At 44.3% G+C, this 11,717-nt stretch overlaps 1 protein-coding gene across 2 annotated transcripts in view; it reads right to left on the bottom strand.

Moving 5' to 3' along the window:
- The window catches only part of RGS12 (regulator of G protein signaling 12), a 191,392-nt gene extending 180,115 nt beyond the window's left edge, over positions 1-11,277 (bottom strand). The window contains exons 1-3 of one of the 2 annotated variants that reach the window (XM_074951772.1): positions 11,088-11,277; positions 2,606-2,699; positions 984-1,082 (exon numbers count right to left, since the gene is read on the bottom strand). The gene's annotated coding sequence lies outside the window, so the exon portion shown is untranslated. Of the gene's footprint in view, positions 1-983; positions 1,843-2,605; positions 2,700-11,087 lie in introns of those variants that run through there. The other variant, XM_074951773.1, reaches the window with a different exon arrangement.
- Between the last annotated feature and the right edge of the window lie 440 nt (positions 11,278-11,717).

An 11,717-nucleotide genomic window follows, 5' to 3' on the forward strand; every position in this document is an offset into this window, starting at 1 on the left:
CTAAGTTTTCATCTACACTACAAGCTACAGATGTGTGTGACACTGGTAGACAAAGTGCCAGCCTATGCCCAGGCCCCCAAGCCTCACTGTTCACTGACAAATGCATAGCTGGAAACCAATCTGGCTCACCTATGTGTTAGCATTATTAAAATAGATGTTTAGTTTATAATAATGTGTTTAGACTTGATGAAATGTTTGTAGGATGCTGCATGTATTGATGAGACACGGTGGGTGAGGTAATATCTTTTATTGAACCAACTTCTGTTGGTGAGAAGGACAAACTTTCGAGCTTGTCTTGATCTCACTTATAACATTCGTATCCCATGGTATAAAGTTATACTGAGTGTTTTCACCGTAAGCCTCTGTAACTGTAACTCACCAACCAGGAAAGAAGCATTAATTAATGTAAAGTGTTTGTCCTGCACACAAGATGGTCCAAAGAAACCAAAATGAGCCATTGTGAAACATCAAAGGACTAAGACTTTGCTGATTGCCCTACACACACACACCCATTAAGAGGAGATAGGGCTCAAACACCTGTCCCATCAGTTTGAATGCTGTGGGAAGGAAATAAAAATCCCTGACCAGAAGTAACTGTATCACTGTGCTGCTTAGAATTTGGAGAAGGCAATATTTCTAAGCATAAGCAAGTGATCCCAAAGCTGCTTAGCTTAGGTTAGCCCTAAACGACATAAAGAGCTGGCACATTACAGCAGCTTCTATTTCTCTCTGGAACCTAAGACTAACTCATTTGAGTGTGTCTTATTTACAAGGTTAAAGCAGGTAAACACTCTCTTACTTCTCTTCTTAGTTAATAAATCTTTAGTTAGTTTATTATAGGATTGGCTACAAAGATTGTCTTTGGTTGCAATCTGAGGAATAACTGACCTGGAGTAAGTGCCTGGTTCTTTAGGACTGGGAACAACATGAATATTGTTGTGAATTTTGGTTTAAGGGATCACCTATCACAAAGTTAGGCTTACCTGGGTGGCAAGATAGACAGTCCCCTTGGGTACCGTGGTCTGTGACTCTATGTTCAGGCACCACAACAGCCTTTGAAGTTCACAGTAGATTCAAGAAACCTAAGTACAGCAGAACCTCAGAGTTACAAACACCTCAGGAATGGAGATTGTTCATAACTCTGAACAAATCATTATGGTTGCTCTTTCAAAAGTTTACAGCTGAACATTGACTTAATATAGCTTTGAAACTTTACTATGCAGAAAAAAATGTTGCTTTTAACCATCTTAATTTACATGAAACAAGCAGAGAAACAGTTTCCTTACCTTGCCAAATCTTTTTTTTCTTTTTTTTTTAAACTTTCCCTTTTTCTTTAGTGGTTTACGTTTAACATAGTATTGTACTGAACAGTATTTACTTTTTTTTTTTTTGGTCTCTGCTGCCTGATTGCATACTTCCAATTCCAAAGGAGGTGTGTGGTTGACCAGTCAGTTCATAACTTTGGTGTTCATAACTCTGAGGTTCTACCATATAGAACTCACAACCAGTTTGGGTTTGTGCCCTGGTTTGTAACAGTCTGCCCTGAGGCTGGTACTCATGCTTGTGAGCTACTCCAGATAAGTCTGACAGTGTAATTCCCCCTGCTTGTGTACAAATACTTGCACTAGCTCTCATCGAACTCGTGCTAATATAAATAGCAGTGTAGCCATGGTAGCACTGGTAAAGACAATAGAGGCATGACTAACTGTGCCAAGTACAAACCTGCCTGAAAGCACACTTAATCAGAGCTAGCATGAGAGCATGTATGCAAGCAGGGGAATCATACCCCTATCTCGTAATGTAGACATAGCCTAAAGTAGAGGGAGTCATGCCCCTGGACTGGCAGTAAGAGAAAAAATTAGTAAGAGCTGGCCTACCATTTCTTATTTTTCTAAATTAAATATTTTTAGTGATTTTTAAAATAAAATTACTTGGCATCCAACAATTTAAGTTTACCCACTTTCCATCATACAAAGGAATCACTGAAAAATTATTAATAGTCAATTCTTACAATACTTCTCATATCTAGATCGGAAAGTGATTTGTAATGAGGGCAAGTATCATTATCCTCACTTTACAGATGGAGAAGCAGAGGCAGACAAATTGACTTGCCCAATATAACAACAGCTCAGTGGCAAATCTAGGTCTCCTGACTCTTAGCCTGGTGTTCTTATACTGGACATGCTGCCTCCCTTCACAATAAATGTGATAGTACAGCCAGAGTATCTACTGTCACTGTCACAGTTTTGATGTTATTTAAAATGACTAATTCTATTTTAATACAGGACATGTAGATATCATCATTTCACCTACTGAATACTTGTGCAGCAGACTGTCAGTTCACTGCATCCTTATTAACTTGCTATATGCTGCAGAATAATACTCATCAATTAAGTCAGAGAGCAGCCTTCAGACGTGAAATATATTAAATAATACTTAGGAATATACTAGTTATTTGGACTAATACTAATTGATAACAGTTTTTAAAAAATACATCTGCAGGTAGGTACCCTGGCACACTTTCTACTTGATGTAAGTAGGAAGGGTCTACATAGTTTTTGTTCATAAAAGTCGGGTTTCCACATTCATGGATCAGACTACCCACCTGACCACACAATGCATCACATCTGATCACGTAGGACAGCAATATTGTTCTGTGTTATGCTCATCCCTTAATTTAAAGTGACCTACCACGTGGTCTGGAAAGCAAAAAAATTAAAAAGTAGTGAGAACAACAACAACGACAAAAAGAGGGATAGAGTGCATGATCCAGTAAGGAAAGAAGGGACATGAAATTAGACAGGTATGAAACGCGGGAGAAAAAGGTGGATGGGAACCCTGAAAACTGTTACTTGCCTGTATTCTAAGTGTTGTTCTTTGAGATATTGGTGCAGATATGTATTCCACTCAGGTATGCACATGCCTATCACATTGAAGCTAGAGAACTTTATCCAGCAGTACCTATAGAAGCAGTGCTCACGCTCTGTGGTTCTAGCCCTTCGCCAGGCTATTTAAGAACAGCACTGGCCTGACTCCCCTCAGTTCCTTCATACATCAAGACTAGAGACTGTGATGCACAGGAGACGGAGAGTGGGTCATGGAATACACGCATGCATCCACATCTTGAAGAACAAGTTACCATCTTTTCTTCTTTAAGTGGTTACAGACAGGTATTCCACTTAGGTCACCCACAAGCAGTATTCACAGGATGTGGGACTCAAATTTTACTTAAACAATGACTGCAGGACTGCCTTCCTAAAAAGTTTGCATCTGACCTACACATAGTGGTAACTGCATAGTGCCTAGTAAAAAGTATGTACAAAAGACCAGGTGGCAGCCCTGCAAATGTCCAATACTGAAACATCATGGAGGAATGTTACCACTGTCACTTGAGCTCTCATTGAATGACCTCACAATCTCTGTAGGGGGCATGGTCTGAGCTATTTCATATGCTGATGTAATGAAGTTATCCACCTGGAAATCATTCGCACAGAGACCACCTGACCCAAAAGGGCATAATTCTTTCCAGGTAAAATGTCAAGCATCATCTCACAATCAACACGTGAAGTCATTGTTCATTTGCATTGATTTAGGAAAGAACACTGGTAAATTAAGCATTTAGTTAAGATGAAATCATGAAACTATATTCAATAAAAACTTTGGATGTGGCCATAGGTCCACTTTGTCCTTGAAAAACTGTGCGTATGCGGGTTCTGCCATTAAGACCTGTAGCTGCCATCCTCTCCTTGCAGTTGGTATAGCCAACATGATACAAGGTAGTAGTTAGATAGCCCAGCTCCATCCCATGTACCGGAGGAATCAAGGTGCTGATCAGCACTCCTGTTAGAAGATGATGAAGAATCTCTCTGATCTCTGGAGTGATCTTGGTTCATCTTACAGGTCCTTTTACTTGGAGGACCAGAGGAAGGAGAACGATCCCTTTTCCTCTTAGGGCAATCATCAGACTTCAAACTGGAGCAACATTTCATGTCAGCTCAAAGAAGACTACAGAACTGGTTGATTAGTGGAGGTCCCCAGTGCCAAAGCAGGCCTCATGGCCTGTTCCAAAAGGTGTGGCTTTAAGCACAAGTCTCTTGCCACCAGTGCTCTCTTTCTGAATGTTTTACTGATGGAACACCTTTCTTTAATATGCCTTTCTCCCAGTACAACAAACACCACATGCCCCCCCCCCCCCCACGGGTCACTAGTGGAGACAGACAATGCTCCACATGACAGACAATGCTTAAACCCTGGTGAGGGCATCTCCCAGGATAACTATCTAACCTAGTGGTCCCCAACCTTTCTGTGGGAATAGCAAATTCCTATTCCCAGAAGACTGTGGCGAGCACCAGACACCCCGCCACCGAAATGCCACGAAGCAACAGCAGCGGGAAGAAGCATCGCTGCCGAAATGCCACCAAGAAATGGCAACGCTTCTCAGCAGCATTTTGGGGGGCAGTTCTCCGACAGCCATGCTTGGCAGCAGCCTTTCAGCGGCACGGTGTCCTGCGGGCACACACAACTGTCCTGGCAGGTGCCATTGCGCCCACGGGGACCCCTGATCTAACCTAACTAAATGCTGCAAACTAAATAAAGGGTACTCCTAAACTAAACTATATACAATGAAACCTAAGAAGACTGAGAATGTAGAAGTGCTCGGGGCAGGGGCAGTGTGCCTAGGAGCCGGACCTCCTGCTGGCCACTTCTGGGGCGCGGCATGGTGTCAGAACAGATAGGAACTAGCCTGCCTTAGCCAGGCAGCACCGCCGACCGGACTTTTAATGGCCCAGTCAGCAGTGCTGACCAGAGCCACCACAATCCAGTGCCTTCCATTCCGCGACCCAGTTCTGGGTCACAACCCGCAGTTTGAAAACCACTGCTACATACCACTAAGTACCCTAAAAGATCAGGTCCTTGATGTCCCAAATGGAGCACACAAAATTAATGGATATTTTTTACCTTAAGTACCTACCTAACGCTTACCAGTTTCCAAGATCAGGTGCATTCACATTGGAATGGCCATAGATGACCTTTGTAAATATTATTTTTTTGGTTGATCGTTAAAAAACAAAGAATCAAGAATTTCAAAGTTACAATTCATACTGTAGTCATAATTTGACTTCCTGGCATGTACTTAAACTAAAACTGATAAAGCACTTTGAACATGGACAGCAATACATGTACACATTCTTTTGCCAAGAGTGACATTTGTGCTTGCAAGATCTGAAACTTTAAATGCTTTACAAAACAAAAAGCATTCATTGGCATCTCAGGCCTAGCTTTTCAAGCATGTTAGTTATTTCACTACTCTAATAATTAAAGTATTATTTAAATGGTCAGAGATTGCTTCTCACCCTCTCGTGGTTGATACTTGGAAATGAATTCTCCTGGATTGGAAAAGACACTTAGTTGAAGACTCAACTCCAGGATGTGCTCCTGTTAGAGGACTTTTTTAAGCATTTGTGAATGACAAAAGTTTTGTCCTTCAATTGGCAGTGTAGACAAAGCCTAATACTTTGCACTTACATAATGCTTTCCATCCAAGGGTTAAGAAGTGCTTTACAAACATTAATCAATCTCACGCCACCTTTGTTAGGAATCAGTGGCAGAAAACAGAACCCCAGCTACCTTACACCCAGTCCTATGCCTGAAAAAGAGGAATATCCTACTTCCATTAGGCCACACTCTTGAGTTTCCTAAGATATTAATGTACATCCAATTATCTCCATTATATTACTATACTGTAATAATTTCTACGTTAGTGCACTATGTTTGGAACTAAAACAGTGTTTAATCCATTTAGGGTAAATACAAAAATGGTTGCAGCATGTTACTGAATTCATTTTTAAATTATATTTTAAATTAATTTTTAAATTCATTTTGTCATAGGCTTCTGATGACATCACTAAGTAGGATGACATGGTTGCTATAAAAATAACCACTCACTGAATGCCAAGATACCTGCAGAGGAGATTCCCTAACATTTTCCAAAATGCTAGTGGGGGTTATGCATGCATGTTAAGAGCAAAACAGGCCCAATACTCTTTGGAAAACATAAATGGTAATATGATCCCATGCAAAAAAGTATAATTTCATGACATTTCCATATCTCTGTTAAGGGTTAATAACAATAAAAAGTTACTACTGTAATTGGATAAAAGGTTTCACAGATTGTATTGACATTGGAATATTTTTTTCAGCTTAGTAAATGAGACTGCATATGGTGTTTTATTACCTTGAAAACTTTGTATCACCTTACAGAAAGAAACATTTCCTTGTGTACACAGGGACTAAATGCAGCTGTTACAGGAGGGCAGGGGTTCTCAAACTTCATTGCACCGTGACTGCACGACCTCAGGAGGGGGGACCGAAGCCTGAGCCCACCTGAGCCCCACTTCCCCGGGCGGGGGGGGGGCAACACGTAGGGCTAAAATCAGGCTTCAGCTTCGGGTGGTGGGGCTCAGGCTTCGGCCCTGGGCCCCAGCAAGTCTAAGCCAGCCCTGGCAACCCCATTAAAATGGAGTTCCGACCCACTTTGGGGTTCCGACCCACAGTTTGAGAATCGTTGCAGCAGTGTAAATCCACTGAAGTTAGTTTACACCAGCATAACAAAGCAAGAATTTGCCTCATAAACCACATTGTCCTTGTTGCTGAACTACAAAATGGTATACTGAATCAGAAGTAAAACTTGCAAGTTCTCTGACACCATACATTCTTGTGTACATTTGTGATCAACCTGTTGTGAGATCCAAGGCACAACATAGCATAAATAGAGACAGAATCTGGTTTGCAATTGTCCTTGGGCTGTACCTGTCTCCTACAAACATTAAATTTCCTCAAAAAGCTATTTTTGCATTTTCACTGTAGTTTGCCAGCTGCCACCATTTCCACTGAGGCTTTCCTGCCATTTCTCAAACTCTCTATTGTGGGGCGGGAGGAACTGTCTTATTTCATGCATCTGCTCCTATTAACCCACGACAATAAAAAAAAGCACAAATAAAAACAGGAGATATATTCAGAAATTAATTTAAGAAATAGCTCCAGTGGGCCAAGAGGGAGTATGTGAAAATTAGGACTATAGGGCTGAGTATTCAGCTCATCTTGAAAGTCTGTTACCCATGCAACCATACAATTGATTGTTTGTCTGTCACGGGAAAAGAAGAGGACGGGGGAAACTGTTGAGGTAACGTGTTCCCTGGTTGATATTTTCCACCCCTACTCCAGGTTATAGACATTTTTTTTTCTGTCCAAGAACTGGACAGGACTCTAAAGTACATCAATGCAGAACTGCCTCTGTTGAGTAACAGGCAGCACTCCTTTCCCCAAGTATGCCTCCACAGAGCTCTCATAAATCAAAACTTTTTTTGCTCAGTGCTGAAATGTGGCATATTTACAGCCAAATGACACAACTGAAGGAAACTGTGATAGCAAAAACACCAGCAGACCCTCAGCAAAAATTATTTGAGTGGGCACCACCCGAATGAATGGGGGAGGGGGGTGCTCTTGCTCTAAATTTGTGTGCATTAACTTGGTTCTTGTGAAAGATACTGGTACAGCAAAGACAGCAGCTTTTCCACACTGCACGGCCAATATACCAATTCTATTTTGTAGGAACAATTTGCAGGAGTGAGAATTCCTTTAGTTTCCACATTTATTAAATCTTTGGCCTCTTTTCCGGGAATGACAACAATGGTGCCACTAACGGTGGCATTTTTTGCTTTGTAGACAGTGGGTCATTGTGAACTGGATTGAGATATTAGTGAACATTCTTACTTAAAAATACTATCTCATTATTAGCAAAACATACTGCTTATATCTGTATCAGAAGGAATTGCTTTGCCAGAATATAGTTAAGTAGTGGAGGTATACCTCAAAAATTAGTAGAAGTTAGTTTGGTTTCTCCTCAAGAGCAGGCATGAGGAAGGCAATCTTTCCCTAAGGACCTTATCTGAGTGTGCGATCAAAGTGCAAAAGGAAATTTATATGTGCTTTGTAGATTCTGAGAAGGCATTTGATAAAATCCAATACAACAAGATGATACATATTCTTGAAGAATATTGACTTTCAAGATACACAATTAATAAAAAGCCTATATTGGAGACAGAAAGCAGCAATCTGAATGAACTATGCACTATCAAAGCATGGCAGCATTGAGAAAGAATGCAACCTTGGTGTACACCTATCTCCGCAGTTATTTAACATATGTAGACGTTATAATGAGGAAAAGTTTAGAAGACACCCAACCAGGACATACAGGCCAATGACATATACATTAATAACATAAGATACATCAGTGACCTAGTTTGCATTGCTTAGACCAGTGATACTCAGACTGAGGCTCAGGAGCCGCAAGTGGCTCTTTAATGTGTCTCCTGCAGATCTTTGTAGCACATATTAAACCACTGTGTGTTTTAATTATTAACCAACCTAAGAGTGCAGTGGGTCTCCGTGCACTGCCTGCGCCCGCAAGCACTGCCCCCGGAGCTCCCATTGGCCGGTTTCCGGCCAATGGGAGCTGTGAGGACAGTGCTGGGGGGGGAGCAGTGCATGGAGCCACCTCCCCTCCACCCCGGGGTGCGCACAGATGTACCAGCAGCAGCCTGCCTGAGCGCCCCGCAGGACTTTTAGAGGTCCGGACTCGGAGATCACAAGGGGGAAGAGGAGGCCGGACAGAAATTTTAGTCATGGCAGACCGGAGAGAAATGTTAGATGGGCCGCATCCGGCCTACAGGCCATATTTTGCCCACCCTTGATATATATAGAGAGAGTAAATGAAACAATGAATTCATACTGCCGTGGTTCATTGGGTAATTTTTATCGCTAATTTGGCTCCAGAGCCCATGAGATCTGAGTAGCACTGGCTGACTCTAAGGAAGAGCTTCAGAACATGCTTATTGCTGCAAACAATGTCCGCAAGAAATATGGAGTGAGGATCGACATTAGGAAGACAGAAAGTATGATAATAAACAAACACAGAGACCAGAGGCACCAACTTTCTAATTTCCCCAGGGGTGCTCAACCCCTGCTCCGCCCCAGGCCCCGCCCCCACTCAACCCCTTCCCCCAAGACCCCACCCTGCCCCACCCCTTTCCACCTCCACCCCTTCCCACCCCACCCTTTTCCGCCTCTTCCTGCTCCTTCTCCTCCCTCTTCCCCCCTCCCCAGCATCTCCAGCCCACCACTGAACAGCTGATCCTCAGCAGACAGGAGGCGCTGGGGGGGGGCGGAGGGGTAGGAGCTGATCGGCAGGGCTGTCAGTGGGTGCTGAGCATCCACTATTTTTTTTCCATGGGTGTTCCCGCCCCGAAGCATCCAGGGAGTTGGCACCTATGACAGAGATGCACAAGACAGGCAACACCTATTACTTGATGGTTGAGAGGTGAAATAAGTGTAGGCAGTCTAACAACACTAAACGGAAGATGTGATGAAGAAATCAAAAGAAGGATACAGTTTGCAAAAGTATTCAACAACTTCCAAAGACTTCTGAGTTATCAAAAATTAAAACTCAATATATCCTCACTAAATTGCTACGGTACTATCTACAGTCAATTCTCCTGTATGGAGACACGTAAGAAGGACACTGAGAGAAGACTCAAAGCATCCAAGCTTTGGTGTTATAGATGAAAGTTACAAATTATCTGGAAAACTATGAATGAAGCAGTGATGAGAAGGATGAGTTTTAAAAGAGCTCAATTACCTAAGACCCTAGGTCAGGAGTTCTCAAACTTCAGTGCACTGCAACCCGCTACTGACAACAAAAATTACTGCATGATCCCAGGAGGGGGGACCAAAGCCTGAGCCCTGCCACCCCGGGCAGGGCTTTGGGAGGGGTGGTGGGGGAAAAGGCCAAGGATTTCAGCCCCAGGCGGGGGACCTGTAATCTGAGCCCCGCCACCCAGGGCTGAAACTGAGTTCTGAGCCCCACCACCCAAGGAAGTGGGGCTTTGGCCCCTGCCCCCAGCAAGTCTAATGCCAGCCCTAGCAACCCCGTTAAAATGGGGTCACGACCCACTTTGGGGTCTGACCCACAGTTTGAGAACTGCTGCCCTAGGTAAAAGAATAACATCTTTTTGTGGACACAAAAAGCTCACCGATCACAGAGCGACTCACCTCCAGCACTCACATCAGAAAAGAGTGCAGGCAAACTAGGAAGAGGATGAAAAGAGAGCCAGTTATATCAGAAATATCTTCATATGAACTGGTATCCAAAGGAAAGTATCCTCTCAGGAATAAACATATTCATAATATTTTTTAATAAACTGGGAATCTAAATCCTGCCACTGCTACCAACTCCTTGTGTGCCCTTGGGCAAGTCACCTAACCTCTCTCCCTCATTTTCCCCATCTGTAAAAATGGAATCATACATATTCACTTTCCAGAGGTATCAGGAGGATTAGTAGATGTAAAACACTTTGAACACAAATAGTGCTACACAATTTCCAAGTATTATTATCAGTAATGTGCAGAGGCTTTGGTTTATAAATCATTTTCCTAAAGGAGCATCAATCACAGCAGTAACCTTTCTGTGCCTGTGCAAAGTGGAGATAATAGCGTTTCCCCACCTCACTAGAGTACTGAAGTAAATTCATTAACAGGGCAGGCAGATACAACAGCGAGTGGGGTCAGGTAGCTGTTAGAGAGTTGGGGGACCAGGAGCAGTTTACTGTACCCCCTCCCCCAGCCAAGCAACTGTTGCACGCTACTCTCCAAACAGCGTTACACGTTAACCACCTTATCGAAGCAGCCTCAGGAGGGTGAAGCCGCTGGGATTGAGAGGGAAAAGCAGCACTCGGGTCGGTTGGGAGCGTTTGAAAAGCAAGCAGTAAAATCGGGAGCCCAACAAACAAATCCCCACCCCCCTGCAAAGCCCAGCTTGTAACGGAACCACTCCCCGCCACACACACACACACACACACACTGCAGCGCTCGGGGTGTCTAACTTCTGCACGCTACCCCCCTCCCCCGATTCCCCTCAGGTCTCTCCCCTCCCCCACTTTACTCCTTCCACCCCCCGTCTCGAGTAGGGTCCCGCGCACACAGTCGGTTTGGTCGGGGGGGAAGGGAGTACGGCTCCCAGACCCACTCACCTCCGTTCCCCAGGACTCCAGCGCCTCACCGAGTCACCAGCTCGCCACCGGTCACCGGGGCGACGGGCGCCTTCTCCACCACCCAGCACCTCGGCCACTGGCTGCAGGGAGCTGTCAGTCACTCACCCAGCAAGACTGGCGGTCGGGTTCCCCACCAGAGAGAAGAGACAATACAAAGAACCGGGAACTACAGCTCCCAGCATGCACCGCTGCCAGTCCGCCACAGCCTACCGCCTTGGGCCGCTGCGCGTTGCATGCCGGAAGCTGTAGTTTTCTTCTTGCTCCAACGCCTCACAAGGGCGCGGTGGGCAGCGCACAAGTCTTCAGCGTGGGGACGGGAGCGTGCCCATCCTCCACCGGCGGAGTTATAATACGCATGCGCAGACCCCCCCCCCAGGGGCGCGAGGCTGGGAGCTGGGGCAGTCGTTGGGGCTCAAGGTGCGAGGCCGGTAGCCGGCGGGGGGAATGGGGGGAGAGAGGGCGCTCTCAGGATAACAGGGGCTGGAAGTTCGTAAAGTCAGGAGCGTGAGGCGTGTACGAGGCAGGCAGGGCTAGGCAGACAATTTTTCGCTTTAAAGCAGATTTTATTTAAACCAAATACATTTACTTTTAAAAATAAACCCTATTTAA

The sequence above is a fragment of the Natator depressus genome, chromosome 4 (assembly GCF_965152275.1).
Source record: "Natator depressus isolate rNatDep1 chromosome 4, rNatDep2.hap1, whole genome shotgun sequence".
Classification (NCBI taxonomy): Eukaryota; Metazoa; Chordata; order Testudines; family Cheloniidae; genus Natator; species Natator depressus.